The sequence below is a fragment of the Lithobates pipiens genome, unplaced genomic scaffold (genome assembly GCF_037356315.1).
Source record: "Lithobates pipiens isolate NorthernLeopardFrog02 unplaced genomic scaffold, aLitPip1_a1.2 Scaffold_8, whole genome shotgun sequence".
NCBI lineage: Eukaryota > Metazoa > Chordata > Amphibia > Anura > Ranidae > Lithobates > Lithobates pipiens.
In genome coordinates this window covers 577833630-577860364 of record NW_027507903.1, presented here as the reverse complement: position 1 = coordinate 577860364, position 26735 = coordinate 577833630, and the positions used below count along the sequence as shown (strand labels likewise).

Here is a 26735-nt window from a genome sequence, read left to right as displayed (position 1 = left end):
ATTGGCAGCTCCAGGGGCTCAAGGGTTGGTGAGAGGCACCGCCCGAACAGGGACTTGAACCCTGGACCCTCAGATTAAAAGTCTGATGCTCTACCGACTGAGCTATCGGGGCTCTGAAAGCTCCTCCTCCATAGTGGTCCAAGCTGCTTAAATCTTGACATCCATGGTGGAAAAAGACCATCGAGCCAAGGGCACCGGGTGCCTGAAAGCGAAAGTATTTGGCTTGCCCAGGCTGGCTAATCATCCTCTTCCGTTTCATTTTCTGGAACAGGTTGACTATAAAAGGGAGAATCTAACCTGCAACCATGCAGATAGGGTCCAGTCCGGTATAGGTGGAGAACGCCTAAAGTTTCTGCCTTAGTTTTACCTACAGGTCAATGCTCTTTCACCGGAAACAAGGGCCTTGTTTCACCTTGCAAAAAGACACCGCCCAACACGCTTCCAGTATTCTTAATCAGTGACTGGGTTACAAATAAAGACAGTTCACCTTTAGCCTCATGTTGCCAGGTCCAGCAGAAGAAACCCAGGCCAAAAAACGAGGTCGAGGCCACTCTTGAATACAGGCAAGTGAAGAACGAGCAGCGCGTGCCAATCCCAGATTGTTCTACCCAGGCTGCGTGATGACAGAAAAGCTCTCTATAGTGTCACCAGGCACGTGACACACTTCCTCAACTCTAACGCATCTCAGTCTGCACGTAAGAAGCTGTCACTTATCTACTGTTCAAAACACATTGCTCAGTCTCCTCAGAGACTCTCAAAAATTGCCAGTGCTGACTGTATTTCAAGTCATCATGGCGGGGTATTGGGAAAAGTTTTCAATTAGCAATAATCACGCCTCAGGTGAACCTCATTGGCTATGATACTGCCACTGCGCAAAGCTAACCAAATCGGTGCCTGCCAACATCTGCCCTTCATTGAAGGAGAAATTGACATTGAGGTGAGACACATAAGTGTCATCCAGTGGGCCGCTGAGCATTCTGGGACTTGGCATGCTAATGAGACAGGGATGATGCATAAGTGGGCATTGTTTACCCACTGAATAGTGTTAGCATTTGAAAGAACTAAGGAGAATCTAAAGGGACAGGGCCCCTCGGTTGTCAGATAGGTTTCTCCCACAGCAGCCCTGAAGGGCCACTGGGAGCATATGTGTCTGAACAGCTATGCTGCTGAAAAAAGACCAAGGTGGAAGGATTTGGGCCCTTTGTTGAAAGTTTGCTAGATAACATGCCTGAACTGGAGCCCAGGTAAGCTGCCATAGACAAGGGTATTTGGGAAATATTTGGTCAAGCAATCACCTTCAGCCACCTTTATTTCTGGCAGATTACAGGAGCCTAGAAAGGGGGAAGTTAGGACATTTCATCTCTCTGAGCATTCCTCACAGATGTGCATAAAGACTGCCCTATTGGCAGCTCCAGGGGCTCAAGGGTTGGTGAGAGGCACCGCCCGAACAGGGACTTGAACCCTGGACCCTCAGATTAAAAGTCTGATGCTCTACCGACTGAGCTATCCGGGCTCTGAAAGCTCCTCCTCCATAGTGGTCCAAGCTGCTTAAATCTTGACATCCATGGTGGAAAAAGACCATCGAGCCAAGGGCACCGGGTGCCTGAAAGCGAAAGTATTTGGCTTGCCCAGGCTGGCTAATCATCCTCTTCCGTTTCATTTTCTGGAACAGGTTGACTATAAAAGGGAGAATCTAACCTGCAACCATGCAGATAGGGTCCAGTCCGGTATAGGTGGAGAACGCCTAAAGTTTCTGCCTTAGTTTTACCTACAGGTCAATGCTCTTTCACCGGAAACAAGGGCCTTGTTTCACCTTGCAAAAAGACACCGCCCAACACGCTTCCAGTATTCTTAATCAGTGACTGGGTTACAAATAAAGACAGTTCACCTTTAGCCTCATGTTGCCAGGTCCAGCAGAAGAAACCCAGGCCAAAAAACGAGGTCGAGGCCACTCTTGAATACAGGCAAGTGAAGAACGAGCAGCCCGTGCCAATCCCAGATTGTTCTACCCAGGCTGCGTGATGACAGAAAAGCTCTCTATAGTGTCACCAGGCACGTGACACACTTCCTCAACTCTAACGCATCTCAGTCTGCACGTAAGAAGCCGTCACTTATCTACTGTTTAAAACACATTGCTCAGTCTCCTCAGAGACTCTCAAAAATTGCCAGTGCTGACTGTATTTCAAGTCATCATGGCGGGGTATTGGGAAAAGTTTTCAATTAGCAATAATCACGCCTCAGGTGAACCTCATTGGCTATGATACTGCCACTGCGCAAAGCTAACCAAATCGGTGCCTGCCAACATCTGCCCTTCATTGAAGGAGAAATTGACATTGAGGTGAGACACATAAGTGTCATCCAGTGGGCCGCTGAGCATTCTGGGACTTGGCATGCTAATGAGACAGGGATGATGCATAAGTGGGCATTGTTTACCCACTGAATAGTGTTAGCATTTGAAAGAACTAAGGAGAATCTAAAGGGACAGGGCCCCTCGGTTGTCAGATAGGTTTCTCCCACAGCAGCCCTGAAGGGCCACTGGGAGCATATGTGTCTGAACAGCTATGCTGCTGAAAAAAGACCAAGGTGGAAGGATTTGGGCCCTTTGTTGAAAGTTTGCTAGATAACATGCCTGAACTGGAGCCCAGGTAAGCTGCCATAGACAAGGGTATTTGGGAAATATTTGGTCAAGCAATCACCTTCAGCCACCTTTATTTCTGGCAGATTACAGGAGCCTAGAAAGGGGGAAGTTAGGACATTTCATCTCTCTGAGCATTCCTCACAGATGTGCATAAAGACTGCCCTATTGGCAGCTCCAGGGGCTCAAGGGTTGGTGAGAGGCACCGCCCAAACAGGGACTTGAACCCTGGACCCTCAGATTAAAAGTCTGATGCTCTACCGACTGAGCTATCCGGGCTCTGAAAGCTCCTCCTCCATAGTGGTCCAAGCTGCTTAAATCTTGACATCCATGGTGGAAAAAGACCATCGAGCCAAGGGCACCGGGTGCCTGAAAGCGAAAGTATTTGGCTTGCCCAGGCTGGCTAATCATCCTCTTCCGTTTCATTTTCTGGAACAGGTTGACTATAAAAGGGAGAATCTAACCTGCAACCATGCAGATAGGGTCCAGTCCGGTATAGGTGGAGAACGCCTAAAGTTTCTGCCTTAGTTTTACCTACAGGTCAATGCTCTTTCACCGGAAACAAGGGCCTTGTTTCACCTTGCAAAAAGACACCGCCCAACACGCTTCCAGTATTCTTAATCAGTGACTGGGTTACAAATAAAGACAGTTCACCTTTAGCCTCATGTTGCCAGGTCCAGCAGAAGAAACCCAGGCCAAAAAACGAGGTCGAGGCCACTCTTGAATACAGGCAAGTGAAGAACGAGCAGCCCGTGCCAATCCCAGATTGTTCTACCCAGGCTGCGTGATGACAGAAAAGCTCTCTATAGTGTCACCAGGCACGTGACACACTTCCTCAACTCTAACGCATCTCAGTCTGCACGTAAGAAGCCGTCACTTATCTACTGTTTAAAACACATTGCTCAGTCTCCTCAGAGACTCTCAAAAATTGCCAGTGCTGACTGTATTTCAAGTCATCATGGCGGGGTATTGGGAAAAGTTTTCAATTAGCAATAATCACGCCTCAGGTGAACCTCATTGGCTATGATACTGCCACTGCGCAAAGCTAACCAAATCGGTGCCTGCCAACATCTGCCCTTCATTGAAGGAGAAATTGACATTGAGGTGAGACACATAAGTGTCATCCAGTGGGCCGCTGAGCATTCTGGGACTTGGCATGCTAATGAGACAGGGATGATGCATAAGTTGGCATTGTTTACCCACTGAATAGTGTTAGCATTTGAAAGAACTAAGGAGAATCTAAAGGGACAGGGCCCCTCGGTTGTCAGATAGGTTTCTCCCACAGCAGCCCTGAAGGGCCACTGGGAGCATATGTGTCTGAACAGCTATGCTGCTGAAAAAAGACCAAGGTGGAAGGATTTGGGCCCTTTGTTGAAAGTTTGCTAGATAACATGCCTGAACTGGAGCCCAGGTAAGCTGCCATAGACAAGGGTATTTGGGAAATATTTGGTCAAGCAATCACCTTCAGCCACCTTTATTTCTGGCAGATTACAGGAGCCTAGAAAGGGGGAAGTTAGGACATTTCATCTCTCTGAGCATTCCTCACAGATGTGCATAAAGACTGCCCTATTGGCAGCTCCAGGGGCTCAAGGGTTGGTGAGAGGCACCGCCCAAACAGGGACTTGAACCCTGGACCCTCAGATTAAAAGTCTGATGCTCTACCGACTGAGCTATCCGGGCTCTGAAAGCTCCTCCTCCATAGTGGTCCAAGCTGCTTAAATCTTGACATCCATGGTGGAAAAAGACCATCGAGCTAAGGGCACCGGGTGCCTGAAAGCGAAAGTATTTGGCTTGCCCAGGCTGGCTAATCATCCTCTTCCGTTTCATTTTCTGGAACAGGTTGACTATAAAAGGGAGAATCTAACCTGCAACCATGCAGATAGGGTCCAGTCCGGTATAGGTGGAGAACGCCTAAAGTTTCTGCCTTAGTTTTACCTACAGGTCAATGCTCTTTCACCGGAAACAAGGGCCTTGTTTCACCTTGCAAAAAGACACCGCCCAACACGCTTCCAGTATTCTTAATCAGTGACTGGGTTACAAATAAAGACAGTTCACCTTTAGCCTCATGTTGCCAGGTCCAGCAGAAGAAACCCAGGCCAAAAAACGAGGTCGAGGCCACTCTTGAATACAGGCAAGTGAAGAACGAGCAGCGCGTGCCAATCCCAGATTGTTCTACCCAGGCTGCGTGATGACAGAAAAGCTCTCTATAGTGTCACCAGGCACGTGACACACTTCCTCAACTCTAACGCATCTCAGTCTGCACGTAAGAAGCCGTCACTTATCTACTGTTTAAAACACATTGCTCAGTCTCCTCAGAGACTCTCAAAAATTGCCAGTGCTGACTGTATTTCAAGTCATCATGGCGGGGTATTGGGAAAAGTTTTCAATTAGCAATAATCACGCCTCAGGTGACCCTCATTGGCTATGATACTGCCACTGCGCAAAGCTAACCAAATCGGTGCCTGCCAACATCTGCCCTTCATTGAAGGAGAAATTGACATTGAGGTGAGACACATAAGTGTCATCCAGTGGGCCGCTGAGCATTCTGGGACTTGGCATGCTAATGAGACAGGGATGATGCATAAGTGGGCATTGTTTACCCACTGAATAGTGTTAGCATTTGAAAGAACTAAGGAGAATCTAAAGGGACAGGGCCCCTCGGTTGTCAGATAGGTTTCTCCCACAGCAGCCCTGAAGGGCCACTGGGAGCATATGTGTCTGAACAGCTATGCTGCTGAAAAAAGACCAAGGTGGAAGGATTTGGGCCCTTTGTTGAAAGTTTGCTAGATAACATGCCTGAACTGGAGCCCAGGTAAGCTGCCATAGACAAGGGTATTTGGGAAATATTTGGTCAAGCAATCACCTTCAGCCACCTTTATTTCTGGCAGATTACAGGAGCCTAGAAAGGGGGAAGTTAGGACATTTCATCTCTCTGAGCATTCCTCACAGATGTGCATAAAGACTGCCCTATTGGCAGCTCCAGGGGCTCAAGGGTTGGTGAGAGGCACCGCCCAAACAGGGACTTGAACCCTGGACCCTCAGATTAAAAGTCTGATGCTCTACCGACTGAGCTATCCGGGCTCTGAAAGCTCCTCCTCCATAGTGGTCCAAGCTGCTTAAATCTTGACATCCATGGTGGAAAAAGACCATCGAGCCAAGGGCACCGGGTGCCTGAAAGCGAAAGTATTTGGCTTGCCCAGGCTGGCTAATCATCCTCTTCCGTTTCATTTTCTGGAACAGGTTGACTATAAAAGGGAGAATCTAACCTGCAACCATGCAGATAGGGTCCAGTCCGGTATAGGTGGAGAACGCCTAAAGTTTCTGCCTTAGTTTTACCTACAGGTCAATGCTCTTTCACCGGAAACAAGGGCCTTGTTTCACCTTGCAAAAAGACACCGCCCAACACGCTTCCAGTATTCTTAATCAGTGACTGGGTTACAAATAAAGACAGTTCACCTTTAGCCTCATGTTGCCAGGTCCAGCAGAAGAAACCCAGGCCAAAAAACGAGGTCGAGGCCACTCTTGAATACAGGCAAGTGAAGAACGAGCAGCGCGTGCCAATCCCAGATTGTTCTACCCAGGCTGCGTGATGACAGAAAAGCTCTCTATAGTGTCACCAGGCACGTGACACACTTCCTCAACTCTAACGCATCTCAGTCTGCACGTAAGAAGCCATCACTTATCTACTGTTTAAAACACATTGCTCAGTCTCCTCAGAGACTCTCAAAAATTGCCAGTGCTGACTGTATTTCAAGTCATCATGGCGGGGTATTGGGAAAAGTTTTCAATTAGCAATAATCACGCCTCAGGTGAACCTCATTGGCTATGATACTGCCACTGCGCAAAGCTAACCAAATCGGTGCCTGCCAACATCTGCCCTTCATTGAAGGAGAAATTGACATTGAGGTGAGACACATAAGTGTCATCCAGTGGGCCGCTGAGCATTCTGGGACTTGGCATGCTAATGAGACAGGGATGATGCATAAGTTGGCATTGTTTACCCACTGAATAGTGTTAGCATTTGAAAGAACTAAGGAGAATCTAAAGGGACAGGGCCCCTCGGTTGTCAGATAGGTTTCTCCCACAGCAGCCCTGAAGGGCCACTGGGAGCATATGTGTCTGAACAGCTATGCTGCTGAAAAAAGACCAAGGTGGAAGGATTTGGGCCCTTTGTTGAAAGTTTGCTAGATAACATGCCTGAACTGGAGCCCAGGTAAGCTGCCATAGACAAGGGTATTTGGGAAATATTTGTTCAAGCAATCACCTTCAGCCACCTTTATTTCTGGCAGATTACAGGAGCCTAGAAAGGGGGAAGTTAGGACATTTCATCTCTCTGATCATTCCTCACAGATGTGCATAAAGACTGCCCTATTGGCAGCTCCAGGGGCTCAAGGGTTGGTGAGAGGCACCGCCCGAACAGGGACTTGAACCCTGGACACTCAAATTAAAAGTCTGATGCTCTACCGACTGAGCTATCTGGGCTCTGAAAGCTCCTCCTCCATAGTGGTCCAAGCTGCTTAAATCTTGACATCCATGGTGGAAAAAGACCATCGAGCCAAGGGCACCGGGTGCCTGAAAGCGAAAGTATTTGGCTTGCCCAGGCTGGCTAATCATCCTCTTCCGTTTCATTTTCTGGAACAGGTTGACTATAAAAGGGAGAATCTAACCTGCAACCATGCAGATAGGGTCCAGTCCGGTATAGGTGGAGAACGCCTAAAGTTTCTGCCTTAGTTTTACCTACAGGTCAATGCTCTTTCACCGGAAACAAGGGCCTTGTTTCACCTTGCAAAAAGACACCGCCCAACACGCTTCCAGTATTCTTAATCAGTGACTGGGTTACAAATAAAGACAGTTCACCTTTAGCCTCATGTTGCCAGGTCCAGCAGAAGAAACCCAGGCCAAAAAACGAGGTCGAGGCCACTCTTGAATACAGGCAAGTGAAGAACGAGCAGCGCGTGCCAATCCCAGATTGTTCTACCCAGGCTGCGTGATGACAGAAAAGCTCTCTATAGTGTCACCAGGCACGTGACACACTTCCTCAACTCTAACGCATCTCAGTCTGCACGTAAGAAGCCGTCACTTATCTACTGTTTAAAACACATTGCTCAGTCTCCTCAGAGACTCTCAAAAATTGCCAGTGCTGACTGTATTTCAAGTCATCATGGCGGGGTATTGGGAAAAGTTTTCAATTAGCAATAATCACGCCTCAGGTGAACCTCATTGGCTATGATACTGCCACTGCGCAAAGCTAACCAAATCGGTGCCTGCCAACATCTGCCCTTCATTGAAGGAGAAATTGACATTGAGGTGAGACACATAAGTGTCATCCAGTGGGCCGCTGAGCATTCTGGGACTTGGCATGCTAATGAGACAGGGATGATGCATAAGTGGGCATTGTTTACCCACTGAATAGTGTTAGCATTTGAAAGAACTAAGGAGAATCTAAAGGGACAGGGCCCCTCGGTTGTCAGATAGGTTTCTCCCACAGCAGCCCTGAAGGGCCACTGGGAGCATATGTGTCTGAACAGCTATGCTGCTGAAAAAAGACCAAGGTGGAAGGATTTGGGCCCTTTGTTGAAAGTTTGCTAGATAACATGCCTGAACTGGAGCCCAGGTAAGCTGCCATAGACAAGGGTATTTGGGAAATATTTGGTCAAGCAATCACCTTCAGCCACCTTTATTTCTGGCAGATTACAGGAGCCTAGAAAGGGGGAAGTTAGGACATTTCATCTCTCTGAGCATTCCTCACAGATGTGCATAAAGACTGCCCTATTGGCAGCTCCAGGGGCTCAAGGGTTGGTGAGAGGCACCGCCCGAACAGGGACTTGAACCCTGGACCCTCAGATTAAAAGTCTGATGCTCTACCGACTGAGCTATCGGGGCTCTGAAAGCTCCTCCTCCATAGTGGTCCAAGCTGCTTAAATCTTGACATCCATGGTGGAAAAAGACCATCGAGCCAAGGGCACCGGGTGCCTGAAAGCGAAAGTATTTGGCTTGCCCAGGCTGGCTAATCATCCTCTTCCGTTTCATTTTCTGGAACAGGTTGACTATAAAAGGGAGAATCTAACCTGCAACCATGCAGATAGGGTCCAGTCCGGTATAGGTGGAGAACGCCTAAAGTTTCTGCCTTAGTTTTACCTACAGGTCAATGCTCTTTCACCGGAAACAAGGGCCTTGTTTCACCTTGCAAAAAGACACCGCCCAACACGCTTCCAGTATTCTTAATCAGTGACTGGGTTACAAATAAAGACAGTTCACCTTTAGCCTCATGTTGCCAGGTCCAGCAGAAGAAACCCAGGCCAAAAAACGAGGTCGAGGCCACTCTTGAATACAGGCAAGTGAAGAACGAGCAGCGCGTGCCAATCCCAGATTGTTCTACCCAGGCTGCGTGATGACAGAAAAGCTCTCTATAGTGTCACCAGGCACGTGACACACTTCCTCAACTCTAACGCATCTCAGTCTGCACGTAAGAAGCTGTCACTTATCTACTGTTCAAAACACATTGCTCAGTCTCCTCAGAGACTCTCAAAAATTGCCAGTGCTGACTGTATTTCAAGTCATCATGGCGGGGTATTGGGAAAAGTTTTCAATTAGCAATAATCACGCCTCAGGTGAACCTCATTGGCTATGATACTGCCACTGCGCAAAGCTAACCAAATCGGTGCCTGCCAACATCTGCCCTTCATTGAAGGAGAAATTGACATTGAGGTGAGACACATAAGTGTCATCCAGTGGGCCGCTGAGCATTCTGGGACTTGGCATGCTAATGAGACAGGGATGATGCATAAGTGGGCATTGTTTACCCACTGAATAGTGTTAGCATTTGAAAGAACTAAGGAGAATCTAAAGGGACAGGGCCCCTCGGTTGTCAGATAGGTTTCTCCCACAGCAGCCCTGAAGGGCCACTGGGAGCATATGTGTCTGAACAGCTATGCTGCTGAAAAAAGACCAAGGTGGAAGGATTTGGGCCCTTTGTTGAAAGTTTGCTAGATAACATGCCTGAACTGGAGCCCAGGTAAGCTGCCATAGACAAGGGTATTTGGGAAATATTTGGTCAAGCAATCACCTTCAGCCACCTTTATTTCTGGCAGATTACAGGAGCCTAGAAAGGGGGAAGTTAGGACATTTCATCTCTCTGAGCATTCCTCACAGATGTGCATAAAGACTGCCCTATTGGCAGCTCCAGGGGCTCAAGGGTTGGTGAGAGGCACCGCCCGAACAGGGACTTGAACCCTGGACCCTCAGATTAAAAGTCTGATGCTCTACCGACTGAGCTATCCGGGCTCTGAAAGCTCCTCCTCCATAGTGGTCCAAGCTGCTTAAATCTTGACATCCATGGTGGAAAAAGACCATCGAGCCAAGGGCACCGGGTGCCTGAAAGCGAAAGTATTTGGCTTGCCCAGGCTGGCTAATCATCCTCTTCCGTTTCATTTTCTGGAACAGGTTGACTATAAAAGGGAGAATCTAACCTGCAACCATGCAGATAGGGTCCAGTCCGGTATAGGTGGAGAACGCCTAAAGTTTCTGCCTTAGTTTTACCTACAGGTCAATGCTCTTTCACCGGAAACAAGGGCCTTGTTTCACCTTGCAAAAAGACACCGCCCAACACGCTTCCAGTATTCTTAATCAGTGACTGGGTTACAAATAAAGACAGTTCACCTTTAGCCTCATGTTGCCAGGTCCAGCAGAAGAAACCCAGGCCAAAAAACGAGGTCGAGGCCACTCTTGAATACAGGCAAGTGAAGAACGAGCAGCCCGTGCCAATCCCAGATTGTTCTACCCAGGCTGCGTGATGACAGAAAAGCTCTCTATAGTGTCACCAGGCACGTGACACACTTCCTCAACTCTAACGCATCTCAGTCTGCACGTAAGAAGCCGTCACTTATCTACTGTTTAAAACACATTGCTCAGTCTCCTCAGAGACTCTCAAAAATTGCCAGTGCTGACTGTATTTCAAGTCATCATGGCGGGGTATTGGGAAAAGTTTTCAATTAGCAATAATCACGCCTCAGGTGAACCTCATTGGCTATGATACTGCCACTGCGCAAAGCTAACCAAATCGGTGCCTGCCAACATCTGCCCTTCATTGAAGGAGAAATTGACATTGAGGTGAGACACATAAGTGTCATCCAGTGGGCCGCTGAGCATTCTGGGACTTGGCATGCTAATGAGACAGGGATGATGCATAAGTTGGCATTGTTTACCCACTGAATAGTGTTAGCATTTGAAAGAACTAAGGAGAATCTAAAGGGACAGGGCCCCTCGGTTGTCAGATAGGTTTCTCCCACAGCAGCCCTGAAGGGCCACTGGGAGCATATGTGTCTGAACAGCTATGCTGCTGAAAAAAGACCAAGGTGGAAGGATTTGGGCCCTTTGTTGAAAGTTTGCTAGATAACATGCCTGAACTGGAGCCCAGGTAAGCTGCCATAGACAAGGGTATTTGGGAAATATTTGGTCAAGCAATCACCTTCAGCCACCTTTATTTCTGGCAGATTACAGGAGCCTAGAAAGGGGGAAGTTAGGACATTTCATCTCTCTGAGCATTCCTCACAGATGTGCATAAAGACTGCCCTATTGGCAGCTCCAGGGGCTCAAGGGTTGGTGAGAGGCACCGCCCGAACAGGGACTTGAACCCTGGACCCTCAGATTAAAAGTCTGATGCTCTACCGACTGAGCTATCCGGGCTCTGAAAGCTCCTCCTCCATAGTGGTCCAAGCTGCTTAAATCTTGACATCCATGGTGGAAAAAGACCATCGAGCCAAGGGCACCGGGTGCCTGAAAGCGAAAGTATTTGGCTTGCCCAGGCTGGCTAATCATCCTCTTCCGTTTCATTTTCTGGAACAGGTTGACTATAAAAGGGAGAATCTAACCTGCAACCATGCAGATAGGGTCCAGTCCGGTATAGGTGGAGAACGCCTAAAGTTTCTGCCTTAGTTTTACCTACAGGTCAATGCTCTTTCACCGGAAACAAGGGCCTTGTTTCACCTTGCAAAAAGACACCGCCCAACACGCTTCCAGTATTCTTAATCAGTGACTGGGTTACAAATAAAGACAGTTCACCTTTAGCCTCATGTTGCCAGGTCCAGCAGAAGAAACCCAGGCCAAAAAACGAGGTCGAGGCCACTCTTGAATACAGGCAAGTGAAGAACGAGCAGCGCGTGCCAATCCCAGATTGTTCTACCCAGGCTGCGTGATGACAGAAAAGCTCTCTATAGTGTCACCAGGCACGTGACACACTTCCTCAACTCTAACGCATCTCAGTCTGCACGTAAGAAGCCGTCACTTATCTACTGTTTAAAACACATTGCTCAGTCTCCTCAGAGACTCTCAAAAATTGCCAGTGCTGACTGTATTTCAAGTCATCATGGCAGGGTATTGGGAAAAGTTTTCAATTAGCAATAATCACGCCTCAGGTGACCCTCATTGGCTATGATACTGCCACTGCGCAAAGCTAACCAAATCGGTGCCTGCCAACATCTGCCCTTCATTGAAGGAGAAATTGACATTGAGGTGAGACACATAAGTGTCATCCAGTGGGCCGCTGAGCATTCTGGGACTTGGCATGCTAATGAGACAGGGATGATGCATAAGTTGGCATTGTTTACCCACTGAATAGTGTTAGCATTTGAAAGAACTAAGGAGAATCTAAAGGGACAGGGCCCCTCGGTTGTCAGATAGGTTTCTCCCACAGCAGCCCTGAAGGGCCACTGGGAGCATATGTGTCTGAACAGCTATGCTGCTGAAAAAAGACCAAGGTGGAAGGATTTGGGCCCTTTGTTGAAAGTTTGCTAGATAACATGCCTGAACTGGAGCCCAGGTAAGCTGCCATAGACAAGGGTATTTGGGAAATATTTGGTCAAGCAATCACCTTCAGCCACCTTTATTTCTGGCAGATTACAGGAGCCTAGAAAGGGGGAAGTTAGGACATTTCATCTCTCTGAGCATTCCTCACAGATGTGCATAAAGACTGCCCTATTGGCAGCTCCAGGGGCTCAAGGGTTGGTGAGAGGCACCGCCCGAACAGGGACTTGAACCCTGGACCCTCAGATTAAAAGTCTGATGCTCTACCGACTGAGCTATCCGGGCTCTGAAAGCTCCTCCTCCATAGTGGTCCAAGCTGCTTAAATCTTGACATCCATGGTGGAAAAAGACCATCGAGCCAAGGGCACCGGGTGCCTGAAAGCGAAAGTATTTGGCTTGCCCAGGCTGGCTAATCATCCTCTTCCGTTTCATTTTCTGGAACAGGTTGACTATAAAAGGGAGAATCTAACCTGCAACCATGCAGATAGGGTCCAGTCCGGTATAGGTGGAGAACGCCTAAAGTTTCTGCCTTAGTTTTACCTACAGGTCAATGCTCTTTCACCGGAAACAAGGGCCTTGTTTCACCTTGCAAAAAGACACCGCCCAACACGCTTCCAGTATTCTTAATCAGTGACTGGGTTACAAATAAAGACAGTTCACCTTTAGCCTCATGTTGCCAGGTCCAGCAGAAGAAACCCAGGCCAAAAAACGAGGTCGAGGCCACTCTTGAATACAGGCAAGTGAAGAACGAGCAGCGCGTGCCAATCCCAGATTGTTCTACCCAGGCTGCGTGATGACAGAAAAGCTCTCTATAGTGTCACCAGGCACGTGACACACTTCCTCAACTCTAACGCATCTCAGTCTGCACAGAAGAAGCCGTCACTTATCTACTGTTTAAAACACATTGCTCAGTCTCCTCAGAGACTCTCAAAAATTGCCAGTGCTGACTGTATTTCAAGTCATCATGGCGGGGTATTGGGAAAAGTTTTCAATTAGCAATAATCACGCCTCAGGTGACCCTCATTGGCTATGATACTGCCACTGCGCAAAGCTAACCAAATCGGTGCCTGCCAACATCTGCCCTTCATTGAAGGAGAAATTGACATTGAGGTGAGACACATAAGTGTCATCCAGTGGGCCGCTGAGCATTCTGGGACTTGGCATGCTAATGAGACAGGGATGATGCATAAGTGGGCATTGTTTACCCACTGAATAGTGTTAGCATTTGAAAGAACTAAGGAGAATCTAAAGGGACAGGGCCCCTCGGTTGTCAGATAGGTTTCTCCCACAGCAGCCCTGAAGGGCCACTGGGAGCATATGTGTCTGAACAGCTATGCTGCTGAAAAAAGACCAAGGTGGAAGGATTTGGGCCCTTTGTTGAAAGTTTGCTAGATAACATGCCTGAACTGGAGCCCAGGTAAGCTGCCATAGACAAGGGTATTTGGGAAATATTTGGTCAAGCAATCACCTTCAGCCACCTTTATTTCTGGCAGATTACAGGAGCCTAGAAAGGGGGAAGTTAGGACATTTCATCTCTCTGAGCATTCCTCACAGATGTGCATAAAGACTGCCCTATTGGCAGCTCCAGGGGCTCAAGGGTTGGTGAGAGGCACCGCCCAAACAGGGACTTGAACCCTGGACCCTCAGATTAAAAGTCTGATGCTCTACCGACTGAGCTATCCGGGCTCTGAAAGCTCCTCCTCCATAGTGGTCCAAGCTGCTTAAATCTTGACATCCATGGTGGAAAAAGACCATCGAGCCAAGGGCACCGGGTGCCTGAAAGCGAAAGTATTTGGCTTGCCCAGGCTGGCTAATCATCCTCTTCCGTTTCATTTTCTGGAACAGGTTGACTATAAAAGGGAGAATCTAACCTGCAACCATGCAGATAGGGTCCAGTCCGGTATAGGTGGAGAACGCCTAAAGTTTCTGCCTTAGTTTTACCTACAGGTCAATGCTCTTTCACCGGAAACAAGGGCCTTGTTTCACCTTGCAAAAAGACACCGCCCAACACGCTTCCAGTATTCTTAATCAGTGACTGGGTTACAAATAAAGACAGTTCACCTTTAGCCTCATGTTGCCAGGTCCAGCAGAAGAAACCCAGGCCAAAAAACGAGGTCGAGGCCACTCTTGAATACAGGCAAGTGAAGAACGAGCAGCGCGTGCCAATCCCAGATTGTTCTACCCAGGCTGCGTGATGACAGAAAAGCTCTCTATAGTGTCACCAGGCACGTGACACACTTCCTCAACTCTAACGCATCTCAGTCTGCACGTAAGAAGCCGTCACTTATCTACTGTTTAAAACACATTGCTCAGTCTCCTCAGAGACTCTCAAAAATTGCCAGTGCTGACTGTATTTCAAGTCATCATGGCGGGGTATTGGGAAAAGTTTTCAATTAGCAATAATCACGCCTCAGGTGAACCTCATTGGCTATGATACTGCCACTGCGCAAAGCTAACCAAATCGGTGCCTGCCAACATCTGCCCTTCATTGAAGGAGAAATTGACATTGAGGTGAGACACATAAGTGTCATCCAGTGGGCCGCTGAGCATTCTGGGACTTGGCATGCTAATGAGACAGGGATGATGCATAAGTTGGCATTGTTTACCCACTGAATAGTGTTAGCATTTGAAAGAACTAAGGAGAATCTAAAGGGACAGGGCCCCTCGGTTGTCAGATAGGTTTCTCCCACAGCAGCCCTGAAGGGCCACTGGGAGCATATGTGTCTGAACAGCTATGCTGCTGAAAAAAGACCAAGGTGGAAGGATTTGGGCCCTTTGTTGAAAGTTTGCTAGATAACATGCCTGAACTGGAGCCCAGGTAAGCTGCCATAGACAAGGGTATTTGGGAAATATTTGTTCAAGCAATCACCTTCAGCCACCTTTATTTCTGGCAGATTACAGGAGCCTAGAAAGGGGGAAGTTAGGACATTTCATCTCTCTGATCATTCCTCACAGATGTGCATAAAGACTGCCCTATTGGCAGCTCCAGGGGCTCAAGGGTTGGTGAGAGGCACCGCCCGAACAGGGACTTGAACCCTGGACACTCAAATTAAAAGTCTGATGCTCTACCGACTGAGCTATCCGGGCTCTGAAAGCTCCTCCTCCATAGTGGTCCAAGCTGCTTAAATCTTGACATCCATGGTGGAAAAAGACCATCGAGCCAAGGGCACCGGGTGCCTGAAAGCGAAAGTATTTGGCTTGCCCAGGCTGGCTAATCATCCTCTTCCGTTTCATTTTCTGGAACAGGTTGACTATAAAAGGGAGAATCTAACCTGCAACCATGCAGATAGGGTCCAGTCCGGTATAGGTGGAGAACGCCTAAAGTTTCTGCCTTAGTTTTACCTACAGGTCAATGCTCTTTCACCGGAAACAAGGGCCTTGTTTCACCTTGCAAAAAGACACCGCCCAACACGCTTCCAGTATTCTTAATCAGTGACTGGGTTACAAATAAAGACAGTTCACCTTTAGCCTCATGTTGCCAGGTCCAGCAGAAGAAACCCAGGCCAAAAAACGAGGTCAAGGCCACTCTTGAATACAGGCAAGTGAAGAACGAGCAGCGCGTGCCAATCCCAGATTGTTCTACCCAGGCTGCGTGATGACAGAAAAGCTCTCTATAGTGTCACCAGGCACGTGACACACTTCCTCAACTCTAACGCATCTCAGTCTGCACGTAAGAAGCCGTCACTTATCTACTGTTTAAAACACATTGCTCAGTCTCCTCAGAGACTCTCAAAAATTGCCAGTGCTGACTGTATTTCAAGTCATCATGGCGGGGTATTGGGAAAAGTTTTCAATTAGCAATAATCACGCCTCAGGTGACCCTCATTGGCTATGATACTGCCACTGCGCAAAGCTAACCAAATCGCTGCCTGCCAACATCTGCCCTTCATTGAAGGAGAAATTGACATTGAGGTGAGACACATAAGTGTCATCCAGTGGGCCGCTGAGCATTCTGGGACTTGGCATGCTAATGAGACAGGGATGATGCATAAGTGGGCATTGTTTACCCACTGAATAGTGTTAGCATTTGAAAGAACTAAGGAGAATCTAAAGGGACAGGGCCCCTCGGTTGTCAGATAGGTTTCTCCCACAGCAGCCCTGAAGGGCCACTGGGAGCATATGTGTCTGAACAGCTATGCTGCTGAAAAAAGACCAAGGTGGAAGGATTTGGGCCCTTTGTTGAAAGTTTGCTAGATAACATGCCTGAACTGGAGCCCAGGTAAGCTGCCATAGACAAGGGTATTTGGGAAATATTTGGTCAAGCAATCACCTTCAGCCACCTTTATTTCTGGCAGATTACAGGAGCCTAGAAAGGGGGAAGTTAGGACATTTCATCTCTCTGAGCATTCCTCACAGATGTGCATAAAGACTGCCCTATTGGCAGCTCCAGGGGCTCAAGGGTTGGTGAGAGGCACCGCCCGAACAGGGACTTGAACCCTGGACCCTCAGATTAAAAGTCTGATGCTCTACCGACTGAGCTATCGGGGCTCTGAAAGCTCCTCCTCCATAGTGGTCCAAGCTGCTTAAATCTTGACATCCATGGTGGAAAAAGACCATCGAGCCAAGGGCACCGGGTGCCTGAAAGCGAAAGTATTTGGCTTGCCCAGGCTGGCTAATCATCCTCTTCCGTTTCATTTTCTGGAACAGGTTGACTATAAAAGGGAGAATCAAACCTGCAACCATGCAGATAGGGTCCAGTCCGGTATAGGTGGAGAACGCCTAAAGTTTCTGCCTTAGTTTTACCTACAGGTCAATGCTCTTTCACCGGAAACAAGGGCCTTGTTTCACCTTGCAAAAAGACACCGCCCAACACGCTTCCAGTATTCTTAATCAGTGACTGGGTTACAAATAAAGACAGTTCACCTTTAGCCTCATGTTGCCAGGTCCAGCAGAAGAAACCCAGGCCAAAAATTGAGGTCAAGGCCACTCTTGAATACAGGCAAGTGAAGAACGAGCAGCGCGTGCCAATCCCAGATTGTTCTACCCAGGCTGCGTGATGACAGAAAAGCTCTCTATAGTGTCACCAGGCACGTGACACACTTCCTCAACTCTAACGCATCTCAGTCTGCACGTAAGAAGCCGTCACTTATCTACTGTTTAAAACACATTGCTCAGTCTCCTCAGAGACTCTCAAAAATTGCCAGTGCTGACTGTATTTCAAGTCATCATGGCGGGGTATTGGGAAAAGTTTTCAATTAGCAATAATCACGCCTCAGGTGAACCTCATTGGCTATGATACTGCCACTGCGCAAAGCTAACCAAATCGGTGCCTGCCAACATCTGCCCTTCATTGAAGGAGAAATTGACATTGAGGTGAGACACATAAGTGTCATCCAGTGGGCCTCTGAGCATTCTGGGACTTGGCATGCTAATGAGACAGGGATGATGCATAAGTGGGCATTGTTTACCCACTGAATAGTGTTAGCATTTGAAAGAACTAAGGAGAATCTAAAGGGACAGGGCCCCTCGGTTGTCAGATAGGTTTCTCCCACAGCAGCCCTGAAGGGCCACTGGGAGCATATGTGTCTGAACAGCTATGCTGCTGAAAAAAGACCAAGGTGGAAGGATTTGGGCCCTTTGTTGAAAGTTTGCTAGATAACATGCCTGAACTGGAGCCCAGGTAAGCTGCCATAGACAAGGGTATTTGGGAAATACTTGGTCAAGCAATCACCTTCAGCCACCTTTATTTCTGGCAGATTACAGGAGCCTAGAAAGGGGGAAGTTAGGACATTTCATCTCTCTGAGCATTCCTCACAGATGTGCATAAAGACTGCCCTATTGGCAGCTCCAGGGGCTCAAGGGTTGGTGAGAGGCACCGCCTGAGCAGGGACTTGAACCCTGGACCCTCAGATTAAAAGTCTGATGCTCTACCGACTGAGCTATCCGGGCTCTGAAAGCTCCTCCTCCATAGTGGTCCAAGCTGCTTAAATCTTGACATCCATGGTGGAAAAAGACCATCGAGCCAAGGGCACCGGGTGCCTGAAAGCGAAAGTATTTGGCTTGCCCAGGCTGGCTAATCATCCTCTTCCGTTTCATTTTCTGGAACAGGTTGACTATAAAAGGGAGAATCTAACCTGCAACCATGCAGATAGGGTCCAGTCCGGTATAGGTGGAGAACGCCTAAAGTTTCTGCCTTAGTTTTACCTACAGGTCAATGCTCTTTCACCGGAAACAAGGGCCTTGTTTCACCTTGCAAAAAGACACCGCCCAACACGCTTCCAGTATTCTTAATCAGTGACTGGGTTACAAATAAAGACAGTTCACCTTTAGCCTCATGTTGCCAGGTCCAGCAGAAGAAACCCAGACCAAAAAACGAGGTCGAGGCCACTCTTGAATACAGGCAAGTGAAGAACGAGCAGCGCGTGCCAATCCCAGATTGTTCTACCCAGGCTGCGTGATGACAGAAAAGCTCTCTATAGTGTCACCAGGCACGTGACACACTTCCTCAACTCTAACGCATCTCAGTCTGCACGTAAGAAGCCGTCACTTATCTACTGTTTAAAACACATTGCTCAGTCTCCTCAGAGACTCTTAAAAATTGCCAGTGCTGACTGTATTTCAAGTCATCATGGCGGGGTATTGGGAAAAGTTTTCAATTAGCAATAATCACGCCTCAGGTGAACCTCATTGGCTATGATACTGCCACTGCGCAAAGCTAACCAAATCGGTGCCTGCCAACATCTGCCCTTCATTGAAGGAGAAATTGACATTGAGGTGAGACACATAAGTGTCATCCAGTGGGCCGCTGAGCATTCTGGGACTTGGCATGCTAATGAGACAGGGATGATGCATAAGTTGGCATTGTTTACCCACTGAATAGTGTTAGCATTTGAAAGAACTAAGGAGAATCTAAAGGGACAGGGCCCCTCGGTTGTCAGATAGGTTTCTCCCACAGCAGCCCTGAAGGGCCACTGGGAGCATATGTGTCTGAACAGCTATGCTGCTGAAAAAAGACCAAGGTGGAAGGATTTGGGCCCTTTGTTGAAAGTTTGCTAGATAACATGCCTGAACTGGAGCCCAGGTAAGCTGCCATAGACAAGGGTATTTGGGAAATATTTGTTCAAGCAATCACCTTCAGCCACCTTTATTTCTGGCAGATTACAGGAGCCTAGAAAGGGGGAAGTTAGGACATTTCATCTCTCTGATCATTCCTCACAGATGTGCATAAAGACTGCCCTATTGGCAGCTCCAGGGGCTCAAGGGTTGGTGAGAGGCACCGCCCGAACAGGGACTTGAACCCTGGACACTCAAATTAAAAGTCTGATGCTCTACCGACTGAGCTATCCGGGCTCTGAAAGCTCCTCCTCCATAGTGGTCCAAGCTGCTTAAATCTTGACATCCATGGTGGAAAAAGACCATCGAGCCAAGGGCACCGGGTGCCTGAAAGCGAAAGTATTTGGCTTGCCCAGGCTGGCTAATCATCCTCTTCCGTTTCATTTTCTGGAACAGGTTGACTATAAAAGGGAGAATCTAACCTGCAACCATGCAGATAGGGTCCAGTCCGGTATAGGTGGAGAACGCCTAAAGTTTCTGCCTTAGTTTTACCTACAGGTCAATGCTCTTTCACCGGAAACAAGGGCCTTGTTTCACCTTGCAAAAAGACACCGCCCAACACGCTTCCAGTATTCTTAATCAGTGACTGGGTTACAAATAAAGACAGTTCACCTTTAGCCTCATGTTGCCAGGTCCAGCAGAAGAAACCCAGGCCAAAAAACGAGGTCAAGGCCACTCTTGAATACAGGCAAGTGAAGAACGAGCAGCGCGTGCCAATCCCAGATTGTTCTACCCAGGCTGCGTGATGACAGAAAAGCTCTCTATAGTGTCACCAGGCACGTGACACACTTCCTCAACTCTAACGCATCTCAGTCTGCACGTAAGAAGCCGTCACTTATCTACTGTTTAAAACACATTGCTCAGTCTCCTCAGAGACTCTCAAAAATTGCCAGTGCTGACTGTATTTCAAGTCATCATGGCGGGGTATTGGGAAAAGTTTTCAATTAGCAATAATCACGCCTCAGGTGACCCTCATTGGCTATGATACTGCCACTGCGCAAAGCTAACCAAATCGCTGCCTGCCAACATCTGCCCTTCATTGAAGGAGAAATTGACATTGAGGTGAGACACATAAGTGTCATCCAGTGGGCCGCTGAGCATTCTGGGACTTGGCATGCTAATGAGACAGGGATGATGCATAAGTGGGCATTGTTTACCCACTGAATAGTGTTAGCATTTGAAAGAACTAAGGAGAATCTAAAGGGACAGGGCCCCTCGGTTGTCAGATAGGTTTCTCCCACAGCAGCCCTGAAGGGCCACTGGGAGCATATGTGTCTGAACAGCTATGCTGCTGAAAAAAGACCAAGGTGGAAGGATTTGGGCCCTTTGTTGAAAGTTTGCTAGATAACATGCCTGAACTGGAGCCCAGGTAAGCTGCCATAGACAAGGGTATTTGGGAAATATTTGGTCAAGCAATCACCTTCAGCCACCTTTATTTCTGGCAGATTACAGGAGCCTAGAAAGGGGGAAGTTAGGACATTTCATCTCTCTGAGCATTCCTCACAGATGTGCATAAAGACTGCCCTATTGGCAGCTCCAGGGGCTCAAGGGTTGGTGAGAGGCACCGCCCGAACAGGGACTTGAACCCTGGACCCTCAGATTAAAAGTCTGATGCTCTACCGACTGAGCTATCCGGGCTCTGAAAGCTCCTCCTCCATAGTGGTCCAAGCTGCTTAAATCTTGACATCCATGGTGGAAAAAGACCATCGAGCCAAGGGCACCGGGTGCCTGAAAGCGAAAGTATTTGGCTTGCCCAGGCTGGCTAATCATCCTCTTCCGTTTCATTTTCTGGAACAGGTTGACTATAAAAGGGAGAATCTAACCTGCAACCATGCAGATAGGGTCCAGTCCGGTATAGGTGGAGAACGCCTAAAGTTTCTGCCTTAGTTTTACCTACAGGTCAATGCTCTTTCACCGGAAACAAGGGCCTTGTTTCACCTTGCAAAAAGACACCGCCCAACACGCTTCCAGTATTCTTAATCAGTGACTGGGTTACAAATAAAGACAGTTCACCTTTAGCCTCATGTTGCCAGGTCCAGCAGAAGAAACCCAGACCAAAAAACGAGGTCGAGGCCACTCTTGAATACAGGCAAGTGAAGAACGAGCAGCGCGTGCCAATCCCAGATTGTTCTACCCAGGCTGCGTGATGACAGAAAAGCTCTCTATAGTGTCACCAGGCACGTGACACACTTCCTCAACTCTAACGCATCTCAGTCTGCACGTAAGAAGCCGTCACTTATCTACTGTTTAAAACACATTGCTCAGTCTCCTCAGAGACTCTTAAAAATTGCCAGTGCTGACTGTATTTCAAGTCATCATGGCGGGGTATTGGGAAAAGTTTTCAATTAGCAATAATCACGCCTCAGGTGAACCTCATTGGCTATGATACTGCCACTGCGCAAAGCTAACCAAATCGGTGCCTGCCAACATCTGCCCTTCATTGAAGGAGAAATTGACATTGAGGTGAGACACATAAGTGTCATCCAGTGGGCCGCTGAGCATTCTGGGACTTGGCATGCTAATGAGACAGGGATGATGCATAAGTTGGCATTGTTTACCCACTGAATAGTGTTAGCATTTGAAAGAACTAAGGAGAATCTAAAGGGACAGGGCCCCTCGGTTGTCAGATAGGTTTCTCCCACAGCAGCCCTGAAGGGCCACTGGGAGCATATGTGTCTGAACAGCTATGCTGCTGAAAAAAGACCAAGGTGGAAGGATTTGGGCCCTTTGTTGAAAGTTTGCTAGATAACATGCCTGAACTGGAGCCCAGGTAAGCTGCCATAGACAAGGGTATTTGGGAAATATTTGGTCAAGCAATCACCTTCAGCCACCTTTATTTCTGGCAGATTACAGGAGCCTAGAAAGGGGGAAGTTAGGACATTTCATCTCTCTGAGCATTCCTCACAGATGTGCATAAAGACTGCCCTATTGGCAGCTCCAGGGGCTCAGGGGTTGGTGAGAGGCACCGCCCGAACAGGGACTTGAACCCTGGACACTCAAATTAAAAGTCTGATGCTCTACCGACTGAGCTATCCGGGCTCTGAAAGCTCCTCCTCCATAGTGGTCCAAGCTGCTTAAATCTTGACATCCATGGTGGAAAAAGACCATCGAGCCAAGGGCACCGGGTGCCTGAAAGCGAAAGTATTTGGCTTGCCCAGGCTGGCTAATCATCCTCTTCCGTTTCATTTTCTGGAACAGGTTGACTATAAAAGGGAGAATCTAACCTGCAACCATGCAGATAGGGTCCAGTCCGGTATAGGTGGAGAACGCCTAAAGTTTCTGCCTTAGTTTTACCTACAGGTCAATGCTCTTTCACCGGAAACAAGGGCCTTGTTTCACCTTGCAAAAAGACACCGCCCAACACGCTTCCAGTATTCTTAATCAGTGACTGGGTTACAAATAAAGACAGTTCACCTTTAGCCTCATGTTGCCAGGTCCAGCAGAAGAAACCCAGGCCAAAAAACGAGGTCGAGGCCACTCTTGAATACAGGCAAGTGAAGAACGAGCAGCGCGTGCCAATCCCAGATTGTTCTACCCAGGCTGCGTGATGACAGAAAAGCTCTCTATAGTGTCACCAGGCACGTGACACACTTCCTCAACTCTAACGCATCTCAGTCTGCACGTAAGAAGCCGTCACTTATCTACTGTTTAAAACACATTGTTCAGTCTCGTCAGAGACTCTCAAAAATTGCCAGTGCTGACTGTATTTCAAGTCATCATGGCGGGGTATTGGGAAAAGTTTTCAATTAGCAATAATCACGCCTCAGGTGAACCTCATTGGCTATGATACTGCCACTGCGCAAAGCTAACCAAATCGGTGCCTGCCAACATCTGCCCTTCATTGAAGGAGAAATTGACATTGAGGTGAGACACATAAGTGTCATCCAGTGGGCCGCTGAGCATTCTGGGACTTGGCATGCTAATGAGACAGGGATGATGCATAAGTGGGCATTGTTTACCCACTGAATAGTGTTAGCATTTGAAAGAACTAAGGAGAATCTAAAGGGACAGGGCCCCTCGGTTGTCAGATAGGTTTCTCCCACAGCAGCCCTGAAGGGCCACTGGGAGCATATGTGTCTGAACAGCTATGCTGCTGAAAAAAGACCAAGGTGGAAGGATTTGGGCCCTTTGTTGAAAGTTTGCTAGATAACATGCCTGAACTGGAGCCCAGGTAAGCTGCCATAGACAAGGGTATTTGGGAAATATTTGGTCAAGCAATCACCTTCAGCCACCTTTATTTCTGGCAGATTACAGGAGCCTAGAAAGGGGGAAGTTAGGACATTTCATCTCTCTGAGCATTCCTCACAGATGTGCATAAAGACTGCCCTATTGGCAGCTCCAGGGGCTCAAGGGTTGGTGAGAGGCACCGCCCGAACAGGGACTTGAACCCTGGACCCTCAGATTAAAAGTCTGATGCTCTACCGACTGAGCTATCGGGGCTCTGAAAGCTCCTCCTCCATAGTGGTCCAAGCTGCTTAAATCTTGACATCCATGGTGGAAAAAGACCATCGAGCCAAGGGCACCGGGTGCCTGAAAGCGAAAGTATTTGGCTTGCCCAGGCTGGCTAATCATCCTCTTCCGTTTCATTTTCTGGAACAGGTTGACTATAAAAGGGAGAATCTAACCTGCAACCATGCAGATAGGGTCCAGTCCGGTATAGGTGGAGAACGCCTAAAGTTTCTGCCTTAGTTTTACCTACAGGTCAATGCTCTTTCACCGGAAACAAGGGCCTTGTTTCACCTTGCAAAAAGACACCGCCCAACACGCTTCCAGCATTCTTAATCAGTGACTGGGTTACAAATAAAGACAGTTCACCTTTAGCCTCATGTTGCCAGGTCCAGCAGAAGAAACCCAGGCCAAAAAACGAGGTCGAGGCCACTCTTGAATACAGGCAAGTGAAGAACGAGCAGCGCGTGCCAATCCCAGATTGTTCTACCCAGGCTGCGTGATGACAGAAAAGCTCTCTATAGTGTCACCAGGCACGTGACACACTTCCTCAACTCTAACGCATCTCAGTCTGCACGGAAGAAGCCGTCACTTATCTACTGTTTAAAACACATTGCTCAGTCTCCTCAGAGACTCTCAAAAATTGCCAGTGCTGACTGTATTTCAAGTCATCATGGCGGGGTATTGGGAAAAGTTTTCAATTAGCAATAATCACGCCTCAGGTGAACCTCATTGGCTATGATACTGCCACTGCGCAAAGCTAACCAAATCGGTGCCTGCCAACATCTGCCCTTCATTGAAGGAGAAATTGACATTGAGGTGAGACACATAAGTGTCATCCAGTGGGCCTCTGAGCATTCTGGGACTTGGCATGCTAATGAGACAGGGATGATGCATAAGTGGGCATTGTTTACCCACTGAATAGTGTTAGCATTTGAAAGAACTAAGGAGAATCTAAAGGGACAGGGCCCCTCGGTTGTCAGATAGGTTTCTCCCACAGCAGCCCTGAAGGGCCACTGGGAGCATATGTGTCTGAACAGCTATGCTGCTGAAAAAAGACCAAGGTGGAAGGATTTGGGCCCTTTGTTGAAAGTTTGCTAGATAACATGCCTGAACTGGAGCCCAGGTAAGCTGCCATAGACAAGGGTATTTGGGAAATATTTGGTCAAGCAATCACCTTCAGCCACCTTTATTTCTGGCAGATTACAGGAGCCTAGAAAGGGGGAAGTTAGGACATTTCATCTCTCTGAGCATTCCTCACAGATGTGCATAAAGACTGCCCTATTGGCAGCTCCAGGGGCTCAAGGGTTGGTGAGAGGCACCGCCCGAACAGGGACTTGAACCCTGGACACTCAAATTAAAAGTCTGATGCTCTACCGACTGAGCTATCCGGGCTCTGAAAGCTCCTCCTCCATAGTGGTCCAAGCTGCTTAAATCTTGACATCCATGGTGGAAAAAGACCATCGAGCCAAGGGCACCGGGTGCCTGAAAGCGAAAGTATTTGGCTTGCCCAGGCTGGCTAATCATCCTCTTCCGTTTCATTTTCTGGAACAGGTTGACTATAAAAGGGAGAATCTAACCTGCAACCATGCAGATAGGGTCCAGTCCGGTATAGGTGGAGAACGCCTAAAGTTTCTGCCTTAGTTTTACCTACAGGTCAATGCTCTTTCACCGGAAACAAGGGCCTTGTTTCACCTTGCAAAAAGACACCGCCCAACACGCTTCCAGTATTCTTAATCAGTGACTGGGTTACAAATAAAGACAGTTCACCTTTAGCCTCATGTTGCCAGGTCCAGCAGAAGAAACCCAGGCCAAAAAACGAGGTCGAGGCCACTCTTGAATACAGGCAAGTGAAGAACGAGCAGCGCGTGCCAATCCCAGATTGTTCTACCCAGGCTGCGTGATGACAGAAAAGCTCTCTATAGTGTCACCAGGCACGTGACACACTTCCTCAACTCTAACGCATCTCAGTCTGCACGTAAGAAGCCGTCACTTATCTACTGTTTAAAACACATTGCTCAGTCTCCTCAGAGACTCTCAAAAATTGCCAGTGCTGACTGTATTTCAAGTCATCATGGCGGGGTATTGGGAAAAGTTTTCAATTAGCAATAATCACGCCTCAGGTGAACCTCATTGGCTATGATACTGCCACTGCGCAAAGCTAACCAAATCGGTGCCTGCCAACATCTGCCCTTCATTGAAGGAGAAATTGACATTGAGGTGAGACACATAAGTGTCATCCAGTGGGCCGCTGAGCATTCTGGGACTTGGCATGCTAATGAGACAGGGATGATGCATAAGTGGGCATTGTTTACCCACTGAATAGTGTTAGCATTTGAAAGAACTAAGGAGAATCTAAAGGGACAGGGCCCCTCGGTTGTCAGATAGGTTTCTCCCACAGCAGCCCTGAAGGGCCACTGGGAGCATATGTGTCTGAACAGCTATGCTGCTGAAAAAAGACCAAGGTGGAAGGATTTGGGCCCTTTGTTGAAAGTTTGCTAGATAACATGCCTGAACTGGAGCCCAGGTAAGCTGCCATAGACAAGGGTATTTGGGAAATATTTGGTCAAGCAATCACCTTCAGCCACCTTTATTTCTGGCAGATTACAGGAGCCTAGAAAGGGGGAAGTTAGGACATTTCATCTCTCTGAGCATTCCTCACAGATGTGCATAAAGACTGCCCTATTGGCAGCTCCAGGGGCTCAAGGGTTGGTGAGAGGCACCGCCCGAACAGGGACTTGAACCCTGGACCCTCAGATTAAAAGTCTGATGCTCTACCGACTGAGCTATCGGGGCTCTG

At 48.1% G+C, this 26735-nt stretch overlaps 24 non-coding genes across 24 annotated transcripts; all 24 read right to left on the bottom strand.

Annotated features, from left to right (window-relative positions):
* Positions 1-739: 739 nt before the first annotated feature.
* Positions 740-880, bottom strand: LOC143964958 (U4 spliceosomal RNA). Its single transcript, XR_013271393.1, has one exon. It is a non-coding gene; the product is annotated as a U4 spliceosomal RNA (small nuclear RNA).
* A 560-nt stretch (positions 881-1440) lies between these two features.
* Positions 1441-1513, bottom strand: TRNAK-UUU (transfer RNA lysine (anticodon UUU)). Its single transcript has one exon. It is a non-coding gene; the product is annotated as a tRNA-Lys (tRNA).
* A 627-nt stretch (positions 1514-2140) lies between these two features.
* LOC143964957 (U4 spliceosomal RNA) lies at positions 2141-2281 on the bottom strand. The gene has a single exon (XR_013271392.1). It is a non-coding gene; the product is annotated as a U4 spliceosomal RNA (small nuclear RNA).
* Positions 2282-3541: 1260 nt separating this feature from the next.
* LOC143964956 (U4 spliceosomal RNA) lies at positions 3542-3682 on the bottom strand. The gene has a single exon (XR_013271391.1). It is a non-coding gene; the product is annotated as a U4 spliceosomal RNA (small nuclear RNA).
* Positions 3683-4942: 1260 nt separating this feature from the next.
* On the bottom strand, positions 4943-5083 carry LOC143964718 (U4 spliceosomal RNA). Its single transcript, XR_013271193.1, has one exon. It is a non-coding gene; the product is annotated as a U4 spliceosomal RNA (small nuclear RNA).
* Positions 5084-6343: 1260 nt separating this feature from the next.
* LOC143964955 (U4 spliceosomal RNA) lies at positions 6344-6484 on the bottom strand. Its single transcript, XR_013271390.1, has one exon. It is a non-coding gene; the product is annotated as a U4 spliceosomal RNA (small nuclear RNA).
* Positions 6485-7744: 1260 nt separating this feature from the next.
* On the bottom strand, positions 7745-7885 carry LOC143964954 (U4 spliceosomal RNA). Its single transcript, XR_013271389.1, has one exon. It is a non-coding gene; the product is annotated as a U4 spliceosomal RNA (small nuclear RNA).
* Positions 7886-9145: 1260 nt separating this feature from the next.
* Positions 9146-9286, bottom strand: LOC143964952 (U4 spliceosomal RNA). Its single transcript, XR_013271388.1, has one exon. It is a non-coding gene; the product is annotated as a U4 spliceosomal RNA (small nuclear RNA).
* Positions 9287-9846: 560 nt separating this feature from the next.
* On the bottom strand, positions 9847-9919 carry TRNAK-UUU (transfer RNA lysine (anticodon UUU)). The gene has a single exon. It is a non-coding gene; the product is annotated as a tRNA-Lys (tRNA).
* A 627-nt stretch (positions 9920-10546) lies between these two features.
* On the bottom strand, positions 10547-10687 carry LOC143964951 (U4 spliceosomal RNA). Its single transcript, XR_013271387.1, has one exon. It is a non-coding gene; the product is annotated as a U4 spliceosomal RNA (small nuclear RNA).
* A 560-nt stretch (positions 10688-11247) lies between these two features.
* TRNAK-UUU (transfer RNA lysine (anticodon UUU)) lies at positions 11248-11320 on the bottom strand. Its single transcript has one exon. It is a non-coding gene; the product is annotated as a tRNA-Lys (tRNA).
* A 627-nt stretch (positions 11321-11947) lies between these two features.
* Positions 11948-12088, bottom strand: LOC143964784 (U4 spliceosomal RNA). Its single transcript, XR_013271248.1, has one exon. It is a non-coding gene; the product is annotated as a U4 spliceosomal RNA (small nuclear RNA).
* Positions 12089-12648: 560 nt separating this feature from the next.
* TRNAK-UUU (transfer RNA lysine (anticodon UUU)) lies at positions 12649-12721 on the bottom strand. Its single transcript has one exon. It is a non-coding gene; the product is annotated as a tRNA-Lys (tRNA).
* Positions 12722-13348: 627 nt separating this feature from the next.
* LOC143964717 (U4 spliceosomal RNA) lies at positions 13349-13489 on the bottom strand. Its single transcript, XR_013271192.1, has one exon. It is a non-coding gene; the product is annotated as a U4 spliceosomal RNA (small nuclear RNA).
* Positions 13490-14749: 1260 nt separating this feature from the next.
* LOC143964950 (U4 spliceosomal RNA) lies at positions 14750-14890 on the bottom strand. The gene has a single exon (XR_013271386.1). It is a non-coding gene; the product is annotated as a U4 spliceosomal RNA (small nuclear RNA).
* Positions 14891-16150: 1260 nt separating this feature from the next.
* On the bottom strand, positions 16151-16291 carry LOC143964716 (U4 spliceosomal RNA). The gene has a single exon (XR_013271191.1). It is a non-coding gene; the product is annotated as a U4 spliceosomal RNA (small nuclear RNA).
* Positions 16292-17551: 1260 nt separating this feature from the next.
* LOC143964949 (U4 spliceosomal RNA) lies at positions 17552-17692 on the bottom strand. The gene has a single exon (XR_013271385.1). It is a non-coding gene; the product is annotated as a U4 spliceosomal RNA (small nuclear RNA).
* Positions 17693-18952: 1260 nt separating this feature from the next.
* Positions 18953-19093, bottom strand: LOC143965081 (U4 spliceosomal RNA). The gene has a single exon (XR_013271495.1). It is a non-coding gene; the product is annotated as a U4 spliceosomal RNA (small nuclear RNA).
* Positions 19094-20353: 1260 nt separating this feature from the next.
* LOC143964714 (U4 spliceosomal RNA) lies at positions 20354-20494 on the bottom strand. The gene has a single exon (XR_013271190.1). It is a non-coding gene; the product is annotated as a U4 spliceosomal RNA (small nuclear RNA).
* A 560-nt stretch (positions 20495-21054) lies between these two features.
* TRNAK-UUU (transfer RNA lysine (anticodon UUU)) lies at positions 21055-21127 on the bottom strand. The gene has a single exon. It is a non-coding gene; the product is annotated as a tRNA-Lys (tRNA).
* Positions 21128-21754: 627 nt separating this feature from the next.
* Positions 21755-21895, bottom strand: LOC143965080 (U4 spliceosomal RNA). Its single transcript, XR_013271494.1, has one exon. It is a non-coding gene; the product is annotated as a U4 spliceosomal RNA (small nuclear RNA).
* Positions 21896-23155: 1260 nt separating this feature from the next.
* On the bottom strand, positions 23156-23296 carry LOC143965044 (U4 spliceosomal RNA). The gene has a single exon (XR_013271463.1). It is a non-coding gene; the product is annotated as a U4 spliceosomal RNA (small nuclear RNA).
* Positions 23297-24556: 1260 nt separating this feature from the next.
* LOC143964947 (U4 spliceosomal RNA) lies at positions 24557-24697 on the bottom strand. Its single transcript, XR_013271384.1, has one exon. It is a non-coding gene; the product is annotated as a U4 spliceosomal RNA (small nuclear RNA).
* Positions 24698-25957: 1260 nt separating this feature from the next.
* LOC143964946 (U4 spliceosomal RNA) lies at positions 25958-26098 on the bottom strand. The gene has a single exon (XR_013271383.1). It is a non-coding gene; the product is annotated as a U4 spliceosomal RNA (small nuclear RNA).
* Positions 26099-26735: the final 637 nt, after the last annotated feature.